Below are 21801 nucleotides of genomic sequence, written 5' to 3'. Positions count from 1 at the left end.
CTCAGTTAACATTTGCATTATAAGAAATCTTTTGAGGTTAGCTGTACAGGTAAGGGGATGTTGGCACTTATGTCTTCCATGCGTAGTTTGTTCTCTATTCAGCTCAACAGAGAGCTGCAAGAGTCATATATTTTAATCATTTTCCTTAGTATGCATTTTCCAGTAGCCAGTATAGAACCAGGATAATTAGTTCTAATCTGAATGTTACATTGACATTATCATTGTGCTTGACAGGAAATGAGGACTAATGACTAAACCATTGATAAATTGAATAAATTGGTATACGTCATATTTAATTTGCTTACATGCTATATATACTGTAGTGAAATATTCATGTCAGTCTGGATTTGTCCATTATGTCTGCAACTTGCTCTTTTTTTTGTTTTACAAAATACCTTGCTTTGGAAATGCACTTCATTACATCTGAAAGTTTTATTGATATCTGAGCAGGTCTATTTGGTAATACTACAGCTATTAAATATAATACTTCAGTCTTGCTACTTTGACCATGGTTCTTTTTCAGAACCACAGAAGACATTGATTTTTGTTCACTGTCAACAGAGCTGATATTGTAGAAGAAAGAAGGGTGGGAACTTCTCAGTGGAGTTTGCAGAACTGAGTCAGTGAGAGCTGATATAATCTGTTACAGGGGATTTGTTCCTTAGTGTGAAGAGAAGATTATATTTTTTTTTTCCTCATATAATGTTATTCTATCCATAAACATGTAAACTTGTAATTTCTTAATTTGTGGGAAAGAGATGCCATAAATATTCTGAGGAAAAAGTTCTGATTGTGCTATGCTAATAGATTTGCCATGACATGAGGTTGTTACCTCTACAGCTGCCAATAGTGCTGGCTTTGATGGAGGGCTCCAAGAGTAAGAAATATTAGACATTATATATGTGTGTGCATATATATATATGTGAGGCATATTTGAGAGGCCTGATCTATAGTGAACTACCCAAAGTGATAGTGGTTCATCTTGGAATCATACTTCATATTTCTTCATCATTTTTGCATGAAAATATTATGTTGAATAGTAACGTAAACTTATACCAGTTATAATGAAACATCATTTTCTTGGAGATAGGAATAACAAATTTGATAAATGATCTCAAATGTTTTTAACAGTTGTTATTTAAAAAAGTTACATAGAAAGAAGTTACAGAAAAAAATAAAGCCAAGTAGGATGAGGGGGGAGTAACAAAGAGAAGGTAAAATAAACGTGATTTCTCTGTGAGCTGGGTGGGGGTAAGATGCATTTGAATTTCAAACGTCCCCAATGGCTTTACTCAGCAGAAATGATCTGCATCTCCTTTGTGTAAGTAATATCTCAGCAAGCCTTGGAACAAATCCTCACACCCTACTGACTTTTAATACTTAGCAGAAAATGAGTTGCTGAATAAAAGATGCGACAAGTTAAAAGGGTCTTTTCATTGGGAGTCAAAATAAATGCTGCAGAGAGTTGGTGCCTTTGCTGTCAGGAGCAGGTGAATTACGTTTCTGCTCTCATCCCATCTCATGCAACTGCTTACAGCTTCTCTAACACATACCTGGGGATCTCTCTTCATGTGAAACCTAATCCATTTATGTGGAGGACAGTTAAGAGACTAGTCTGCTGCTCATTAAGGAATGTAAAAGGAAGCCTAGGATAAGGAACACGTTTTAAAACAGTACCCAGGAGAGGAAAGAGGTAGGCAGGGGATTGGAGTGTGAGTATTAAAACAGTTTTAACTGTCATTATTTTTTATTAAGCATTGAGAACTCTGAGGAGACTATAATAGTAGAGATTTAATTCTCTATTTCTCTATATAGGGTTTAGGGGCCAAGAAGAGGATTTGTTTTAAAACACTGAAGTAAAAGACTTGCATCGTGTTTCTGAAGGGATAGAAAAGATACAAAAGGGAGGCTCTGAAAGGTAGTACAGCCATTGATTCCTGCCCAATCTGCTCCTTTAAGCAGTCATTAACTGACAGCACCAGAAAGGCTCTAATATTTTCATAAGGGTAGATTAGGATTCAGCTGTGCTCAGTTGGCAATGTGTGCAGAGCTCACCTCATGGTAAAAGTGCTGGTAAGGTCTCTAGAAAATTCCTTGGTGAAAATGAGTTTGAGAAATCAGTAGCTCACTGAGAATAGATTGTAAACATTTATGACAAGTTAAAAGAGTTTTCATGGCAGGTTGGCAGCCTTATGCCACTGAATTATTGCATGAAAATAATGCAATCTTTCATTCCTGGAGTAAGCTGCAAACGTTCCTTTTAAATACATTTTATTTATTACATCAAATTCTTATTTTCATAATCTTAAATGCCAGTCTTAGAAGTCTCTTGTGACAAGTATGAATGAAGCATGATCTGCAAAAGAACTAACATTTTTAATACTTGAAATTACCTTCTATCTGTTGTATGTTGTCATAATGCAACAGCTCACCGTACCAGCAGTAGTAAATCTGGATATTAAACACAGCTTTTCGTCTCTGGCATCCAGAGCAGATCAGTTTCGGTTTAGATAGCACTGATAACACTCTTCCAGTGAATGAAACAATCTCAAAACCACCCCCCCAAAACCCACAAACCACCAAAACTGACCACACTTTATTCAAATTATATTCAGGAATTTAATTTATCTTAGTAAAGGCAACATAGACAATGATACTTAGTCTTTTCAAAAATTATAATCCCTACAAAACTATTGTTTAACTTTCCTTTTAAAAAAATACCAAAAACCAGAGGGTGAAATCTATACTTATGTTAGGAAATGCATTTAAATGTGCATATTCCAGACACTGGAATATGTGGCACCCTCACTGCATGGTTGATGTGTGAACATAATTCTAGTATGTTAAAAATTCTTTGGATTTGCATGATCTCAGCCCTCCAATCAGCACAGATTGTTTGCTGTGTTTCACATGAGATGGCCTGTCCTGCACTCTGTATAGCTGACCTTCCACATGGGAGGAAGGAGGACGTGCAGAGGGAACCCGTGGAGTCTAATGACTGTTGTTGAGGCAAATTCACATCTTAGTTACTTGGAAGACCCAATGTTTAATAGTAGAATTAGGAAGAGTCAACAGCAGAGCCTTTCAGCCCTCAGCACTAGAATACTTGGTTGCAAGTTTCTTATCTTTGCCGGCTCAGCCTCAAAGCCTTGCACGATGACATTTTCCCCCCCAACCTTAGAGTTGCTGCAGGTTAGTGAACAACTTCCTTCTTTGTTCCTTTTTTTCTTTTCCCCGGGTCTTCCGCTTGCAATAATTGTCTGTAAGTAGCAGAGTTTCGTGCCAGACAGTAGCAACAGCAGAAACTTTCCAGGAAGTAATTAATGAGATTTTTTTTTCTTCTTCCTCCGTGAAAAGACTGACTGTTTCCTTCTTAGATGAGAATTTACAGATCCAGTTTTGTAGTGGGTAAAAATTCTGAAATAATGTTGTAGTTCAGAGATATGTTTTAATTGACCCATGTACAGGAAAAATGAGTGTGAATTCCAGAATCTATTGAAAAGTCATAGATATGCAAAGGAGAGAGAGAAAATATGGTTGCCATAGACACAATTTCATATTCTCTGTTTACTGCATTGATAACTCCTTTATTGAAACCCAGAAAAAAAGCCCCAACTGTGGATGTTCTGAAAAGTCTGTTATCCTTGCTATAATAACGAGACTATTTTCAGAGCCCTTCAAACCGCTAATTACCATAAAGAGATTGTCCTGCAGAGCTCCAGTTAAATATTTGTATATGCAAGAATACGTTCAAGATCAATATGTAATTATGATATGCATAGAAAGATTTCATAGTCAAATTTAGTAAAAACAGATGGACTTGCTACATATGGCTAGTGGAGATTTAAAGTTGGTAGGAAACGTGTAATTTCTGTAGATACACACCAAGAATGTAAGATTCCTTATTCTTCCTTATCAGGAAGACAGTATGCTAATTCATCCGAAGTCTGCTGCTTTCTTCTTTTGTACATAATAGCTAAAATGTCAGTAAGAGTTGATACATATGTGCATGTGGGATAGAGAAATCTAGAGAAGCTTTTCTCATGGTTTCGCACATTATTCTACTAGTAAAATTCTCCATCAAATCACTGAAAGATATAATCTGTTCTTATGCTATTTGGATGTCATGGCTATATCGACTAAGCCCTTGAAAATTCTGTTTGTTGGAAATAGATGTGAGAGAAAGATATTTTTAAAATATCAATGGCAAGACTTCATTTTATCTAATATAAAGAGAAAAAAACAGACCGTTCATTTTAAACCTTTGGTAACTGGAAGCTTGCAAGGATATTACTGCTTAAAAAAAACCTTGACAACCCAACATGTAGGGATTTAGTAGGTAACTCCATTAACTCTAATGGGAGCAGTTCAGCTAATCTCTGACATTGCAACTAGACTGCTGACAAGCTTAGCTGCTCTTTCAGGGGAGGGAATTGTGGCAACTGAAAAGGTGATAGTCACATAGTGAAAGATGGTGTCTGAAGAAGAGTTAGACAGGAGTTTTTCATTAGCATTCAAGAGCTCTTGCTGTTCATTAGACAGCTTGCTGTAAAGACTGTGCGAGACTTTTCACTCAGTATCTTTTCATAAGAAATGTATGTATCATATAGAATCGCATTTTATGTGTTTCCTCGTGGAGTTTCTGCACAAAAGCAAAATACAGGCAGTTTGGATTTTTTTGTTAAAGAATTAATTTTGTCCTATGTTTTAGGTCCTGAGCTGCCCTGGTGACAGCGTTCATGCATAGGAGGCTGCACTAGACCTCAATGAAAACACAGGTTGAACTTTTCAGGGCCAGGTTCACTTTCCTGATGCACTTGCACTATACTTTGTGTTCCTGGTGTTTCGCTCCATAGTGGCATCACTCTGACACACGGTAGGGTTAGTCCTTGCTTGTAAAACATTCCATTAAAAAACAGAAATGTTTTCTAGTTACACGAGTAATGTTTGGGAGGGCCAAAGTTGAGACACTCATCTCAGCTGTGCAATTAATTACTAGATTGCTCAAGACAGCAACAGAATAAGCAGCTGACCATACAGAAATGTTGTGTCCTGGTCACCGATGTCCAGTCTACGCAGGACTACAGCTCTCCTGCCTTTTGTTCTGACCTCAGAAAGGCTGCTGTAGAATATAGGTGGTCAAAGCAGGAAACACTTAGAATACAGAAATCAAACGTCAGTCCTTCAAAATAAGGACATACAGAATTGATTGACTTCTGGTCCCTCTTTAAACTACAGCTAAAATACTTGCCCAATTGAAAACGCATTATAGATGTATGATAGAAGATACCAAGTAGATAAAAAGCAGATACTAAGCGGTTATGATTTGAAGCCATGGGCTTTTGCCATGACTCGCCCATGTGCATTGATCATCATCAGTAGTCTCCTGCTTGCCCTTTCTATGCAGCTCAAATAAAGAATCTGAATTAACAACTGTCGCTGGAAGAGTGTCTTGTGTGGCCAAAGGAATGAGTGCATCTTCAAGGTAACAACCAAGAGCACCCAGGTATATAAAAGATAAAACGAAGCTAGATACAGCCTTTTCTAATTCAGAAGCATTTTGTTCCGTTACTTACTGTGCAAAAGGAGTAAGGGCATCCCATGTTTGCTCAGGATTACGTGGCGTCATAGATTTACACAGTTTCTGTGAGAATTACGAAACACAGAAGTGTTTCTTCTGCTCCTGCTGTTTTGAAGTTAATTTTGAAGTGTACCAAACTTTGTTCCTGTCTGAAGTGTTCTTTGATAATAGCAAAATGAAAAATACTATTTCTGAACTTTATGTGTATGTCTCTATAACATCATATTGCTTATAAACAACCATGACCTTTTTATTCTTTTGAAAGTGTTCTTAGCTAACGAGAGGCATTTGTTGTTACCAGTCTCATCTCCTGTGCAAACAAGATTATTCTGATGGGATTCTGTTTGGTTGATGCTTTTAAGGAATGAGTGTGTAGGAATAGACAAGAGAAATGAAACTGAGAATTAGTTATTTTTTAAGAGTTACATTCAGGATAGCATTTCTTCTGGAAGAACCAATTAAAATAAGAAATGAGGTTTTTTCCACTCGCTTTCTTCCTTTTGTTCCTTCATCACATTCTTCCTTTTAAAGTGGCAGTTATAATTATAGGGGTGTATATGTAGTCAATATGGAAACTTTCACCAGAATGGTGTTCCAGCATCAGAGGGAATGTAGAAAATGGGACTTTAAAGATTGTCTTGTGCTAATTTTATTATACTTTCATTTTGTTCCAGATACTATTTGGGGTACATTGCTTGAAGGTTATAAAATCATTACATCTTTAATCTAAAATTATGATTATCTAGGATGGAATAATAGGAAATTATTCTGTCTCGGTAGAATTACATGAATGCATGGATTGCTGTTTAATTAAAAAAAAAATGTGTCAAAGATGCTACAGTTTGTGTAAGGTTATACTATACTTTTGGTGTTTAGGATAAGTAAAAGACATACACTGCATATGTCTTTTTACGCCTACTCTTTATGGGGCAATAATAAGCCTTTATGTAGACACAGATTACTGCCCTCCACCACTAGTCATATCTAAGCTTTTATTTTAATTTCTTCTACCATTGTCTTTACCACTGCATTTAAACGTGGAGCTGCACTGTGATGTTCCATTTGTTTTTTAATTGACTTTATTATCTGTTGTGTAGGACTTAATCAGTTCTATTGGATGTTATCTGCAGGTGCGTACAGTAAGGGCATATTACATTGATTTTTCATTTTTCACATCAAACCAACTGCATACATAGAGTTGTTGCTGCGTTTGCTATTGACAACAGGGTTATTTACAGGCACTCAGTCAAAATGTAACGTATATCAGGACAATTACAAACTCCACAGTATAGATTTATTAGACAGAAAATAAGAAAATAGTAACTTGTGGCAGCTGACTATCCAAGATGAAGGATTCAGGGGCCATGGAGAGCTTGGGAAAAGCTTTCAGCATCAGTGTAAGAGTTCTTCAGCTGAAGGTGAACGTCTGCCAAGAAACTCTGGTGGGGAGTGAAGTACGATGGTGCCTCCCTATTATGACTATTCTTATGCAAACGAGTATTCGATTTTGTCACACTGCAGGTCAACGTATTATCATACATGTTGAAAATTGTATAGAACCTGTAAAAGCAGTTACATTCCAAAGATAGGGGGCTTTGGAGGTAGGTGAAGAAAATGTATATGCATACTAATTGTAATTTAAAATTCAGTAGTGCATTTTCACTGCCTGCATAGTTCTGGTAATTCATCTTGACTGTGAGGAACTATAAAAGAGGTAAACTTGGAATGGCAGATGCAATGTATAGACAATCCTAATATCATTCAATGGAATGGCAGATGCAATGTATAGACAATCCTGCCATCAATCCTACCATCAATAATCCTGCCATCATTGACTGTATTTGTGTCCTGTAGAGCACTGTGTCACAGAGCCTTATACCTGTATTTTCACTTCAGAAGTTGCGGATTCAATTGGCACTTGCCCATCTGAACAGAGCATTAGGGGGACATGAGCTTTTGCCTACACTTTGGAAGTGTCTAAATGTAATATAACCAGTTTTAAATAACCTATTTTAAGTTGTGTTTCCTAGTTGCTCTTCACCCAGAGAGCAGTATTCTACACAGAATGGGTAATTTTTTCTCTTGGGGTAATTGTTTATCAAGGTTTCCAAGGTAATTGTAGAAATCTTAGATTCTCTCTGCAGAGTCATTTCTGCTGCCGTGGTCTACACAGAGAGTTAGGTATTATCAGTTTCGATTTTTTTTTTTTTTTTTGCCTCTGTATGGTAGAGGTTAATAAAAATCTACAGCCCAATTTTGCACCCATTTTTTTTCTGTTGTTGAACAGAGAGTGGATTGATTAGACTCACACAACCATTTGGGAGGGTAGCTGTGTTCTGACTGAAGAAAAGGGCTGTAATCAAGCAGGCTGTCAGTAGACACTAAAGAACTGCTGCAAACAATCCTGTATGTGTGTCAGATTTTCTTTTTAGGCCGAGCTCTGTTCTTTTAAACCATGAATAACTTCTCTTGCTTTAAGTTCTTATCAAACTGTGGAAACATTTGGAATGGATTAAAAGCCAGGTTTTATCTAAAAATCAACTGTTTCAATCGACTACAATATGGAAGAAAATAATTTTGGGAATGTGCAAAGACTTGCTTGGCTTGATGAGGAATCCAGCAAGGGTTTTTTCTTCTTTGAGATGTTTTGGATACCAAACAATCCTGTATGTGTGTCAGATTTTCTTTTTAGGCCGAGCTCTGTTCTTTTAAACCATGAATAACTTCTCTTGCTTTAAGTTCTTATCAAACTGTGGAAACATTTGGAATGGATTAAAAGCCAGGTTTTATCTAAAAATCAACTGTTTCAATCGACTACAATAAGGAAGAAAATAATTTTGGGAATGTGCAAAGACTTGCTTGGCTTGATGAGGAATCCAGCAAGGGTTTTTCCTTCTTTGAGATGTTTTGGATACCAGTGAATTTCCTTAGAAGGCAGTGAGTGTTGCCTGTGAATCTATGAGAGTGACTTTCCTTTGTCTTTGAAAACACATCTCTGCAGCCGGATACAGTCTGGCCCATGCACTGAATGGCTGGCATGCTCTAAGTGGGCTTTACCTTGCATCATTTAGAGATGCACTATTTCTATCCAGTCTCTTTGTAGGAGTGCTGAAAAAGAAATCTGTTTTAAGCTCCATTCAGTAAGATAGATCGATGTTGGAGAGATCTCCCTGTCATAGAGAAGCTGCTAGTCTCTGCTCGCTTTATACCCTTGAACAGTGTTAAGTATTGGGTTGCATCAGTATAATGCATTGCTCTTTCTGAAAAAAAAAGCAGTGCATTTCATTGCTTAAATGGAATTTGAATAACACTGTTGAAATCAATAGTAGTTTCTTATCCATATAAAGATAATTGATCTTTTTGAGGCTCTTTAAATACAATGAGTATTTGATTGTGTTTCCTTCCATTGTTCAGCTTAACACATTAACACAGTAAAATTAAATGTTGCTTGTAAAATGACTGTGACATTCAGTGGTTTTCACTTTTACAACACTTCTTTGTTGTCTGTTTTAGCAGATTAGCTGTAAATGAAGATAAGAGCTGCTGCTTTGAAATGGGCAACGGAGCAAGCACATTCCTTTGCAGTACACAGGAATCAGTCACTTCTGTGGTCTCTGGTCATCCTACAGGGTGCGCTTCCCACTCCAGCATTATTGTTTTTCTGATTTCCTAATGTTAGTCAGGTATCAGTCCCTCTGTGTCTATCTGAAATGTAAAGTTTGGGACTGGAGATGCAGAGTGTCTTTTATATTTCAAAAACACCCCTTCAATACACCTTAATCCTGCATTGACCCAGAAATGTACAGTTCGCTGCGTAAGGATGTTAGAAGCATGAAGCAGAAGTAACCTGGGAGATGGGTGAGAGCACAGGTTTTCAGACTCTCTTTTCGCTATGAAAATAAAGAAACAGCTTCAGCCAGTGTGTGATGGGTGATGTCCTCTTCCCACTCATGTCATTGGGTGCAGAGAAGTACAGAACAAAGATCTGCTTTGTAACATTGCTAAGAGGCAGCTCTTCTTATATATCCCATTTCTTTTTGTATTCAAGGTGTTCTACAGATTTTTAACTGTTAAGACTGTTAAGAGACAATCCCGCATCTTATTTTTTAAGGTCTGAATTTTCATTTCATTTCTATTTGTGTATACTGAACATCAGAATTTGTGGTTGTGTGTTTGTCAGAGCAGAGGGTAAAGATCTTTGAAATTTTCACAGAGGATCACCTCCCATAAACATTAACAGTTTCCCGAAAGAGTGCTATTTATTTCGATTAATTGCCATCAGTTAACTATCACGTCAAACTTTTTACTTTGCTTTTGCTCTCCATTTATTTCAATCACTTAGTTGGTCATTAAACAAAACCTACTGTGATCAGAAGTGGAGCCCGATCAGTCTGCACTACAACCACTCTGTATTTAGTATCACTTTTCATGTTTGAAAAATTATACAGTCTTTACACTAAAAGGGTGAAAATGTTAAATATGTGTTACAGTCTGGAATGGAAGGAGAAAGCAAGTCTTTTCTATGCCATGCACGCTGAAACTTTTATCCAAAGATTTTCTATTTTTATCTAGTACTAATAAATTTTACATTACCTTTCATCCCACTGCAGGTGACAAAATTTATCACGCACACTCTGACGGGAGCCTATGGCTGATAAAGTGGTCTTGTTACTGAACTGATGAGAGCTGGTCATCTCTGCCTTGCACGTGTTCTGTCAGGTAAGTCATCCCATTACTAGCTGGCCTGTCAAAATACTGCCCTATTGCCTTTTAGCACAACCAGCATAGCAGCAAGTAATTTATGCATAGAAGACGACAGAATTTCAGAACTTCCTGCAACATATATTTGCTGAAGTGCAAAAGGAGCTGAAATTATTTTATTTTCAGTAGCCCAGTGGAGGAGTGATGGCACAGCTCTGTCATCCCAAGTCTGATTAGTTAGTGAGGCTGGACGTGTGTTTGCAGTAGGTGTGTGTGCACACACCCCCTCCCCAAGCTGCTCAACACAGACAGAAACATTCAGCACTCGTCCAGAGACAAATAGGATCAAAAGCCTCATCTTGCTGCTTTCCCTGGCTGATCAGGCTGAAAGTCTGTCAGTGGAATTTGAACATTATATATACATCTATATATATACAATGAGCATCTCTCCAGTCGCCGGCCTTTGCCTGGGTCCTCAGTCTCCCCAGCTGCTGCCACCTGGGCGTATGAGCCCCCAGGGCCCACAGCCCTGCTCCAGTTGCTGGTCAAGGGCCAACTGGTCATCAGGGAAAGGCTCCCGTACAACTGAGCAAGCTCCAAGCTCTCTGCCTGTACAAGAGAGCTCCAGGCTGGCCGGGGCAAGTTCAAACGAAGCCTGAGAAGTCTCGTTCCTCAGGTCTTGCAAATTCAGCGCAAGCCTGTGGCTTGTGACAAGCAATGGCAATACTGCCTTACTGGGCTGCAGTGTGGACAGGCAAGGTAAGCTGAGCAAGGGATCTCGGGATTATCAAATAATACCTGTTCTGTTGCCAGTGGAACATTTTGCTCGGAAGCATACTGTTCAGCTCACTGATTTTGGTTAAGCAGTCAAACGGGTACTGAATTCGGCAGGGTAATTTGACAACAGATTTCATTAAAACCATATGCCAGGCTGTGCATTGCAGACTTGCTCGCTAAGGTAGCACATTTATAATAGTGTGGTTCAGCAGTGTGGATTATTTGGTCTTTAGAAGTAACTAGAAATCAGCCAGTCCTATTGCAGCTCTTTTTTTAAGCTTACATTGCAAATCCAGTGTGACCTACGCAAAACAGTTTGCTGGATGATCATGATGATGAGCTTTGCTATAAACAGGAAAAAGCAGTGGTTCTGAGGGTTTTTGTAATGTTTATCAGTAGGAAAACAGAAGTGGCAATTGCTTTTAATTGCCCAATAATTTTATTATTCAAAAGATGGAATTTACAGGAAGCAGCTGCAGTTGTAACTGAACCGGCTCTTTTAATGTGTTCCTGTTTTTTTCCTGTATTATATTATCTAATGGCGATAAGCTGCCGGCTTCAGTCAAATTTTCGAATACAGTAAGAGTTGGATTTATCAAGCCCTGGGATGAATACTGCAGTACTCTCACTGAAAGAGACCTTTGTGAATTTGATGGTCCTGAATTGTCTATAGAAATCCCATTCCTTAAATTACATCCACTTTCATTCTTTGTTCTCCCAGTACACAAGAATTTTAAGATTCATAACCTATTTCTGTTGAGTTTTTCTCCCTTTGTAGTTTTTCCACCCGTCTCTATTCTGTTATTCAGTGAGTAAGAAAATGCAGCCCCACAATGAACATGCACTCTGAATTAATTGCCTGTTCTCTGTAAATATAAATAAATGACAGCAAGATCAAAATGAAAAGCAAAAAGGGAAGGGCTAGCTCCTGTCACAACTGTAGTGTTAGTGTTCCTACTTTTAAAAGCTGTTTTAAAAGGTACTGTAGTTCCTGTACTGCTGAACAATGCCCAATGTCAGTGACGCTGCTCTTCACGTGGCAAGGTCCCACCCCACAGAGCTGTCCCCGAGACTCACACTGAACCTAAAGCAGACGTATCCTTTCCTTTAGGCATCAAATCATGTTTGAAGGACTGTGAACAGCTATTTAACTAATTTGACTAGCAGAATATAACTGGCTCATCACAGATGACCAAAATTGTCAGTAGACCACAAATTCCCCTCAGCATTGTGTTGAATGTAATTTGGCCTGCTCAGCAGCAAAGAAACGAGGTGCCAGTTAAGGTGTGTCTTCATAATTCTTTCCCAATATGACAGTTTTTGTCCAATGCTGTGCAAATGGAAATGCTCCCTGTGTGCTCAGGGGTGACTATTTGCAAGAGAAGCAGAATTTGGTGGAGCTGTCTTGTTCATTGCAGGCTAAATGCTTCTGCTACCATGCTTTTCAGGGAACGTTGGGCATAATCCTGATGGCCATAATCCATTGCTGGCCTTGTCTTGGTGAAAATCCCATTTGGTATGGTCTTAGTTCCAAGCTGGCAACAGAGTATGGAAAACAGCAGCGTGGCCTGTTGCAGACTGAGCATATAATAAATATGGAGCTCAAACATAAAAGATAGGAAAATGAATGTTTTAATTTGCTTATCCTCAGATAGTTATGTATTTATTTAAAAATAATGGGGTTCATAGTTTACAGACCTTAAGATTTTGTGTGATGGTATGTCCATGGAATGTGAGGAAGGTAATGATTAGCATCATGTGCCACATTCTTCAACCGACTTACCTAAGTTCCACATTAATATTGAATAGGACTCCAGAGAGACACGGCGATGCTTTTTGTTAATCTGGACAGACGGTTATAAGACACTGTTGTAATTAATTTTCTCTTTTCATTTGAATGGTGGAATTAAACAAATATTTTCATTTGGAGAAAAGTAACAATTTGATGTTAATTGCTTCTATCTGTTTCTCAGCATTGTCAAATAACCTATTGTAAACGCTACTTAATATTTCCAGGGGAATGCCATATATTGCATAACTTATTTCCTTTGCTGGTTATTTCATTTGATGGTTAAACGGTAATTGGAATGAAAGGAATAAAGAAGCACTTGTGGGCTGGGAACCACTCAAGGGATTGAGAATCTAAAGCAGAACAATGATTTAACATTTTTTCTTTTGTTAGGCTTTTTCTTTTCATATGTGAATTACATGCAAGTAAGAGAGATTATAGGGAGAAAAATTAAGGGAGAATGCAGAACTCATTTAGATCAAACTCCCTGTGCCTAATAAGCAGACAGAAAATCTACAAACTGTCTAATCTCTTAGCCTTCTTAGATGTTGTAGAATTCACAAATCATTCAGAGAAAGGAAATTAGCCTATTAAAAATGAGAAAACACAAAAACACAGCTTCAGCATCATACCAAGAGATATGTGGCTTCTAGTTACTGTGGAAGGGGCAATCAATAGAAAAAGCAGGAAAGGAAAGAAAGAACATCCGCAGCAGAGATTTCCCGGAATGAAAAATGTGCTTGGATTGTTACTTTATTGATATTTTCTACTCTAGGACATATTAAAGGACAAATCAACTCTCAAGCATCTATCCAAAATATGCATGTGAAAAATGGCTACGAATATATGTTCATTTTCAAATATCCGGTGTCAGGAGAACTTAAAGGCTACGTCATAGAATGCAGTAGAGCTGATTACTTACAAATACACATGTATGTGTATGTCTCTTGTTAGAAGGTGTGGCTGTGCAGTAGGCAGGGAAGTCTTGTTTATCTTGTCCAAGCTGCTGGGTTTTGAGTCAAGGAAGGTATGCTCAGGGGAGGAACTGGTTCTTTTTTGAAAGCAGCTAGCCATATTCATCTTGAAGAATTTTCCTGGAGTACAGGATAGAATTAGCAGAGAGACACAGAGTAAATTGTATTTAGGAATTGGGCATCCTAACTGTAACACCCCTGTGAGGATCAGGGTTGTCTCACCTCAAGGCTCTGGGGATCTTGGAACCTACAGAGAGTTTCTGAGCCAGCAGATAGAGAGCTATTAAATTTTGCTAATTTTGCATCTTTCTAACCAATGAAAGATGTGATGAGTTTTCTTTGTCCACCTTTACTCTTAGTCAGTATGGATTTGAGCAGTACCTGATTATAGTTCTTATTTCTGACTGCCTCGTCCATATCGCTGGAAGCAGATGCTTTTCTTGGGTAGTTGGTTCCTCAGACTAAGTGTTTCAAGCCCTGGAGCTATTGCCAGGGCTGAGCTGGGGGTGTGTGTTTTGGTTTTGTCAAATTTCACCTCATTCTCAGGACTGACAACTTCTTGCATATTATCTTCAAGGGCAACATGACAAGATGACCATGAATACGGGCCTAGCAAAGGAAGCTCTTCAATACAGAGAACATGCCAGTTCACGATGGAATGTGCTTGGAAAAATGTTCTTCACAAAACTAATCTTGCTGCTTTTGTTAGCATTCTTACAGCAGACCTATCGGGGTTTTTAACCTGATCTTGCATGGTCTCACAGAAGAAGAGCAGTCAGCATTCTTTCTTTATAAAGTTCTGCTTTATTAAAAGGTAAAGGAAAACAATCCCTACTCTTACCCATTAAAAAGCAGCAGAAGAAGCAGTTCTAACTGGCCTGTTTTATTTAATGGGATTAGCTGAAGGAGCTGTTGATTGCACCCCTCCCCAGTCTTGTAGCACCAGCTTTGTTTCTGTACAGATTTGTCTTTAGTTAATAGTTCTATAAAACCTACCTATGTATGGGAAATAGCCAGCTCTGGTGACTCTCAGTGGCATTGTCACAAATCTTCCGCCATAATCTTGCCCATGTGTCAACTTCTGTCCTAGCAAATGACTAGACTAATTCACAAAATGTACCTAAGGATCACACTGCTGTTCAGAATATGGAGTTAGAGTTTTTGAAATGTAACAGGATTCACAAAACACTGGGGTCCACAGTTTGATATGCAAATATGTGTCTGGTAGGCTGGGATTCCATTTTTCTTCTTTGATATGGAAAGTTGCTTTTAGCTTAAATGATACTATTTATTTACTCGAAATACCCCAATTTCTGAATGCCTAAGTGGATCACAGACAGGCATTTTTTTTTCAGTGAAATGGAAGGAGGCATACCTTGAACTGGGTATTACTGGCCTGCATGCAAATCTCCAAGTTATTCTTGGCTTTTTTATGTGAGGACTAAGAAAAATTAGATATGTTGGAGCATTTTTTCTCTTTCATTAAAAAAAGTATAGGTTCAAATATTATTAAGGAATTTAGTTAAGTATATTCAGTTGAAATGTTGCTTTTTTTCCCTTTCGTATTTACCTTTTAATTAGATATAAGAAACATACGTATTTAATCTTACCTTATTTTAGTAAGAGTATTTTCCTGATAATTTTTCTATGATAATTTATGACCACTTTCTCCACTTTAAAGCCTGTAAGTCCATCAGGTATTTAGAATACTTAACTTGTTTTTTCTGCCTTTTGTGTCCTAGTAAGGTAACTAAATACCTAGCAGATGTGCATTTGCACCTTAAGTTGAATATGGATACAGAGCCAGAAAAGTAAGAGCCAGGAACATAACCCTCTGTGCTTGGATTTCACTTGCTCACGCAGTGAACTCATGTAGCTTTCATTGCCTGCTTGTACTTTTCAGTCTCACAGTTGTTATTTCATTAGCAAAGGTTTTTTTCCTTCAAAGTTTTACTGAGCTCTGTGTGGTTTTTTTACAAATTATTATATAGACTGCTGTACCTCTTACAAATAAATACTCGAGTCTAAAAATATAGGTTAGCAATTAAAGAATTAAAAGTGTGGTTTACAGTTTCCTTTTAAGTCTTTATCGCAGTATGTCTGAAAGCTTTTTTGTACTACAGCCAAATTTGGAATAGCTCAATCGCCCATTATACGTAACAAGTAAGAAATCTGAAAATGGAAAAACTCCGAATAGATTGCAGTAGGTCAGACTAGTTGTACCTGGAACCATTATGCAGATAACTGTGTGGCCACCACTTCCTCATCTCAGAGCAAACAGAGACTTGGTCAGAACTTCTTTCTGAAGCAGGAGGAAGGGTGAGGAAAAGATTGACAAAATTTGGTATATGAAGTTCTGTGCCCTTGGAAATTAATAGCTTATTGCTTTCCAGTATTTTCCAAAATAATTGTAATTGGTGTTTGGAACTGTAATTTCTCTGTCCAATAGATTAGGACACTGCTGGTCTTTGATACAAGGTTAGCCTTACCCTCAGAACTGGTGATGCGGTGCCAAAGGAACAGATCATTAGGTAGAAGCAGTAGGTACTGAGGCCTCTACAGCACCTCTCAATGCAGTGTGGGGCCCCGCTGCGTTGCAGTGGCACAACAGCCCCGTCTGCTGTGCTGTGACAGACCCCTTACTGATGCGGATCCTTATGTTCCCGCAGAGCCCGTGCATTGGGGAGTTCGAGTTTAGCTTCCTTTGGAAGTTTGTATGTAGCAAAATCACTGTTTGACCTGACCTAACAATACAATAATTACACAACAATAGCGCTCCCAAACTAGTTATAAGTATAGACGCAGTTGTATCCTCATTGGTATTCTGTTTAACTGTGAGCATGGACAGGGGAGACTGAATTTATATAGGATGCAACATCCTCTTTCTTTCCCAGCAAACTATTGGAAAGTTGCCTACTTTTGTTTGATGAGAGGAGTCCGTTTGGGTTTATGTCCTTCTTTAGGTGGGGCTGAGCCTTTTTTTTTTTTTTTTTAATTTTTCCAAAGATTTGAAACTTAATTGGATGTGGGTGAATTTCCAGGGGGGCTATAGAAACAGTTTGGTTTGTGAAATAATTGGTTCTTTTCTGCTTTGGTGTTTTATTTGCCTTGGTGGGATGGGACTGTGTTCTTGTTTTGACATTTTGCAACTAAGTAATCAATACATAATTAAAAACCTGTAAAATTGGAAGATTCCCAGCTCTAGCAATAGGTATTGTGCCCTAATGGAATGTGCCCAATTAAGTAGTCATTTGACTACTTAATGACTGTGGTGGAAAATGAATGATGGAAATATACTTGAGCCTTTGTAACTACAACATCTAAAAGTTGGATTATATTAAAATACCCTTTACTTTGCAATAAGACTACTGTAGCCACGCACTTGAAATATTATTTTATAGTCTTTTGTACAGATATTTCTTGAGCTGCTTTATCTATTCATTTAAGGATAACATGAGCACGAATTTGGGCTGCTGTACCTGGAGGCAGGAGCAAGAACTTGGATTCAGAATTGACCGGGCAGGAAGCAAGAGAGGAGGAGTTGCCTTTGATGGGAGCAGAAATCAAGATGGGCAGTGGTTCAGACAGGAGCTACAGCAAAGGCAGGCAGTGAATACTGACTGTTTGGCCTCGGGGCCCCTCTGTACAACAAAGCTTCCCCTGCAGGAGACCATCTGACTCGTTCTCTGAACACAACTCTATGCTGATGACTGCACATCATTAAAGGTAGTAATATAGAAATATATGACCTGTCATCGATAAGGCATTATGTGACTAGTGCAGGAGGAATTCTTCGCATTGGAAGCAGAAAGCTCTTTTAAAAAATAAATGCTTAAGAAATTGTGTTACTTAACAGAAGGATAGTTGTGTGCTTCAAAGTAGGATAATGGCAACATTGGACATGGTTTGAGTCTAATCGTGAATGAGAGCAACCACAACGTGTACAGGAGTTTGTGTGAGGAATCAGCAGGGGTGAAAATACAGAGACCTTGGGTCTTTTAGCTTTTTTCAAATACACTTGTGCGGTCATCACACCTATTGCTAACTAGGGTAGTAAAAGCAGAGAACAGTAATAGGAACGCAATCTTACCCACTTAATCAAAGGAGAAAGTAAACTAGCATATCCTTTCAAACAGTAATACATCTAAATTTAAGGTGCTGGAAGATGCTCAGCAGCAGGGAGGGATTCTCAGTCTGTTGCAACACAGGTAAGTACCTGCCCAGAGGGCGTGTGGTGCAGGAACTGACAGGAGAGGGGCATTCTCTGGAGGAGAGAGTGGCTGAAGCAGAGCCAGAGGACATGAGAAGCTCTTTACAGGGATGTTGTTGCTGTGGAGATACTGTATGTGATGAATTTGTATCTTCTAATAGTAAAAGACTCTCATGCAAGTCAAATTTAGGTGCGTCCAGTTACAGTCCTCTTTGAGACAGAGATGGCAGTTCCCTTTGCAATCCAGAATATTTACTTGCCCTCTTTGGGTGGTGGCTGCCCCATTTGCAGGGTTTGCACAAGAGCTGCATTTGTGCCCTCCTTTGCATTATGAGACTGGAAGAAAGATTTGGGTACAGATTCTGAAACAGGTGATTACACTGGCAGTGTGAGAACGGGCTGAAGTTGAAGAACAGGAGTAGTGCCTGAAATCCAATAGCTTTGCCAGGCATGTGTTGGAAACTGAATTTTGACTTTATAAGCTCAATTTGTTTTGAGATAAAAGTCTTTCAATGTTCTGTTAAGAAAGCTGGCCCACCAAAATCTCACTGTCAAAGTCCTTCCCCTCCCCTACAAAGAGCTTGCGATAAATGTTTTAAGTAAAGGGTTTCAAATGATTTTTGCAAAGTCTCATAAATGTTCCATATGTCACTTTCTCTAAAATTATAATCTATTATCTCACTCAAGTGGAATAATAATGCATTGAAAAAACTAAATTTATCCCAGGTGCCCCAGCAGGTTGATTCTTCATTATGTGTTAATCGTTAATGGCAATTTTCCATGGAGCATCTGCCAGTTCTAGTGAGCAGAGCTTCCAGAAATGATATTTTAATTTTAAGCATAGACACTAGGAGAAGATAGAGTGGGTTTTTTCAATCAATACTTACTTTATGTGTATGTGTGCATGGGTATAAACTAGCTGGGCATAGATATTATTTCAAGAAACAGTACAAAGTATTTTGATTTGTAGAACCTAATTAAAAATTATTCTTGTGCTGTTCTAACTTGGTGGAATGCTTTTATTCCTAATGCACTCATTCTTCACTACACTATTGGTAAGGTGAAGACATTTATCAGCTGAGATCTTAATGCTAGTGTTTTTATATACATGTATACACGTATTGGTTCTATAGTAATACTACGCAGATTTAAAATTTAGGATTAAGTTCCAGTGGTGCTGAGGAATTTCACTGTGCCACTTTGCTACAAGGTGATATAAGTCAGTATTTCAGTTCTTGTTTCAAGGTAAAACAACTGATGAAAAAATATTTAAGTAGGATAAAAATTAAAGTTGTCTTCTTTGAGTTGTGCTATCCAGCATCATCTACAGCAGAGGTGTAAATGAATTTGGTTAAGGTGACTGCATGTAGGTCTTCTCTTTGTCCCATGAATTTAAATTGGCAATTACAGTATGTTTTATAAATGCATAAATGGATATTAGTAAGTTATAATTTTTTGAGAACATAAAAATAATTGAGTTTTAATACATTTCAGAGTACTTTTGGATCTGTGTTTGGACTATATATATAAATTGTGACCTATTGAAGTTCTTCATGCACATCTGTGTGTGTCTCTGGCTGTGTTTTCATTCCACCTCATTTAGGAAGATGTGTGTGGGGTGGTAGGAAGCAGCCATTCGGTCTGTCCTGATTCCTGACCTGTAGAGTTATGTCACAGCAAAAAATCCCAGCAGGTGGAGGCAGAATCTCCCTGAGTGTCTCAGCATGCCCTCTGCTTTCCTTGGGATGAAAGCTCATGCCACACTGCTATGTATCTGAGTGTTGTTTCCATAGCAAAAAAGTATATTCCAAGAACATGAGAGTAAAAAATATATCTTATTTTCATTATATTATTAAAAAATGCTATACTTGTATTGAACAATTACATTATAGCAAATAGATTTACCATGCATACTAAAACATGCATACAAAATAAAAAACCAGTTTCTTAAAATGTTTTTTATATGTCCAACCAGTTACCTCGGTAAGGAACAAAGGAACAGTGGGTTCAGGATTATAATTCCAGTATTATGCTAACTAATTTCCAAATACATGGAAACAAAGACATTATTTTCCTGATTGTCTTCAGTCCAAACAGGCAAAGCAAATAGCAGAAGGGAAATATGGATCTAAGAGAGACGGAGAGCACCATGGCATGACCAGTTGGATTGATGAGAGACATCGAGCCAGTGGTTACAGTCTACAGGTAAGGCTCAGTTGATTTTTATTTTTTTTTCTCCACCTTTGAAAGTTGAGTCATGGACTAGGTAAAGGCAAGGGCACCCATAAATGAAGAGTTAAAGTGCTAGCACTGAACAGAGTTAACAGCCGGTCGGGATTTGAGGAAGTGTGAATAAGCAGTTATGGGCAGTAGCGTTTGTGTCTCAGTTCTTTAGCAGAATAAATTTAAAGTGTAGGACAATAAAACAACTGAGAAAGTAAAATAGATTAAAAAAAATATAAAAACGTGATCTCTTTTTCTGTGTAATCTGACACAGATATATTTATAAAGGTTCATAAAATAGAAGGTAAAAAAAATAAATTAAAAAGTGACAAAAATTCAAATTCAGTTCCTGATTGTGTCATGGAAGCGTGTTGTATTTTCCAGTACTACGTTTTTTTCACATCGTTCATGTTCAGTATCAATTTCTGCTGTGAACTTTGTTTATATTGTAGAATTTAGAAGCAAGCTTTACTGTTAAAATCACCCAAATAATCAGGAAAGTGATTATATATAACACCTTAAAATATGGGAAGAAAAAGCAGAATATATTAGTCCTGTTTGTAAACTTCTATGTGTTCTTTTTAATGATAAATGCCTATTTGATTTGAATGTGATTCAGTCTGTGATAAATACGTCCATATTTTCTTCACACACAGCCCATTTCCCTTGAAAGTCAGGAAAGCAATGTAGTTTTCTCTAACAAGTACTTTTGTCTTGTGAAATCTCTTTTTCCAGATGAATGCACTCCAGACTAGTGAATTAGAGTCATATAAAATAAAATGGGCATTTGGTTTACAGGTGTTAACATTGCAGTTTTCACACTGTCTGAATAGAGGACGAAAGTATCTTCATTACAATATAACAAATAACTTAAGATTTTCAAATACTCATTCTGCTGAAACCCAACACAAAAAGGAAGGCATCCATGACAAAAAGATCGGTTTTCTTCTTCCTATTTGCAATATAATTGGATGTGTATGATTTTATCCTGTCAGGAATACAGTGGCCAGTTAATTCCTGAGTTCTGAACATTTCTGTTTGATACTCAAATTAAACTTTGGGTTTGGCTTTTCACAGTCTGGTTGAAAAGAATTTGAAAGATACTGAGAGTGTGTATTTGTGCAAAAAACCTGATTCAGTTTCCAGTTCGTATAGTTTTGTTATGTTTGTCAGGAACTGGACAACAAAGCAGTCTAATCAAAGAGGATCAACTGTGGGAATATAGAAATCATCAAGATGAGCTGTTTGGGATAGAGCAATCATATGTCGCATAATGAAGCTGCAGTTTAATTTAGATTTCCGAGAGTGGCTGAGGGGATTTCTAGGATAGAACCTGATTGTGTGGAGTACTCTACACAATCAGGCTTCTCAATTCCTATTTTTGAAAGCTTTTATAGGAAAAATGCTGGAAGCTCTTGCAATTTGTACCTCAGCTTGGCTTTTCAGGTGAAAATGCTGAAAATAATGTTAGGATTTATAGGAGGGGAATAATGGTAATAGGGTAATGCATGTGCCAGTAGTGGGGAGTCTGGAGGGAATTGTTTTT

At 37.8% G+C, this 21801-nt stretch overlaps 2 long non-coding RNA genes across 2 annotated transcripts in view; both read left to right on the top strand.

The window, feature by feature from the left end:
- LOC106895760 overlaps window positions 1–9196 on the top strand; it is a 129106-nt gene extending 119910 nt beyond the window's left edge. Inside the window, exon 5 of the long non-coding RNA XR_001413503.1 lies at window positions 9098–9196. This is a non-coding gene — a long non-coding RNA (uncharacterized LOC106895760). The remainder of the gene's footprint in view (window positions 1–9097) is intronic.
- Window positions 9197–10199: 1003 nt separating this feature from the next.
- Window positions 10200–20239, top strand: LOC106895762. The gene is made up of 3 exons (XR_001413505.1): window positions 10200–10300; window positions 17270–17548; window positions 20121–20239. It is a non-coding gene; the product is annotated as an uncharacterized LOC106895762 (long non-coding RNA).
- The last annotated feature ends 1562 nt before the right edge of the window (window positions 20240–21801 follow it).

This window comes from Calidris pugnax, unplaced genomic scaffold, assembly GCF_001431845.1.
Source record: "Calidris pugnax isolate Ruff unplaced genomic scaffold, ASM143184v1 scaffold38, whole genome shotgun sequence".
NCBI lineage: Eukaryota > Metazoa > Chordata > Aves > Charadriiformes > Scolopacidae > Calidris > Calidris pugnax.
Note: the sequence above shows the minus strand (reverse complement) of the source record. Positions and strands in the feature narration are given on the sequence as shown.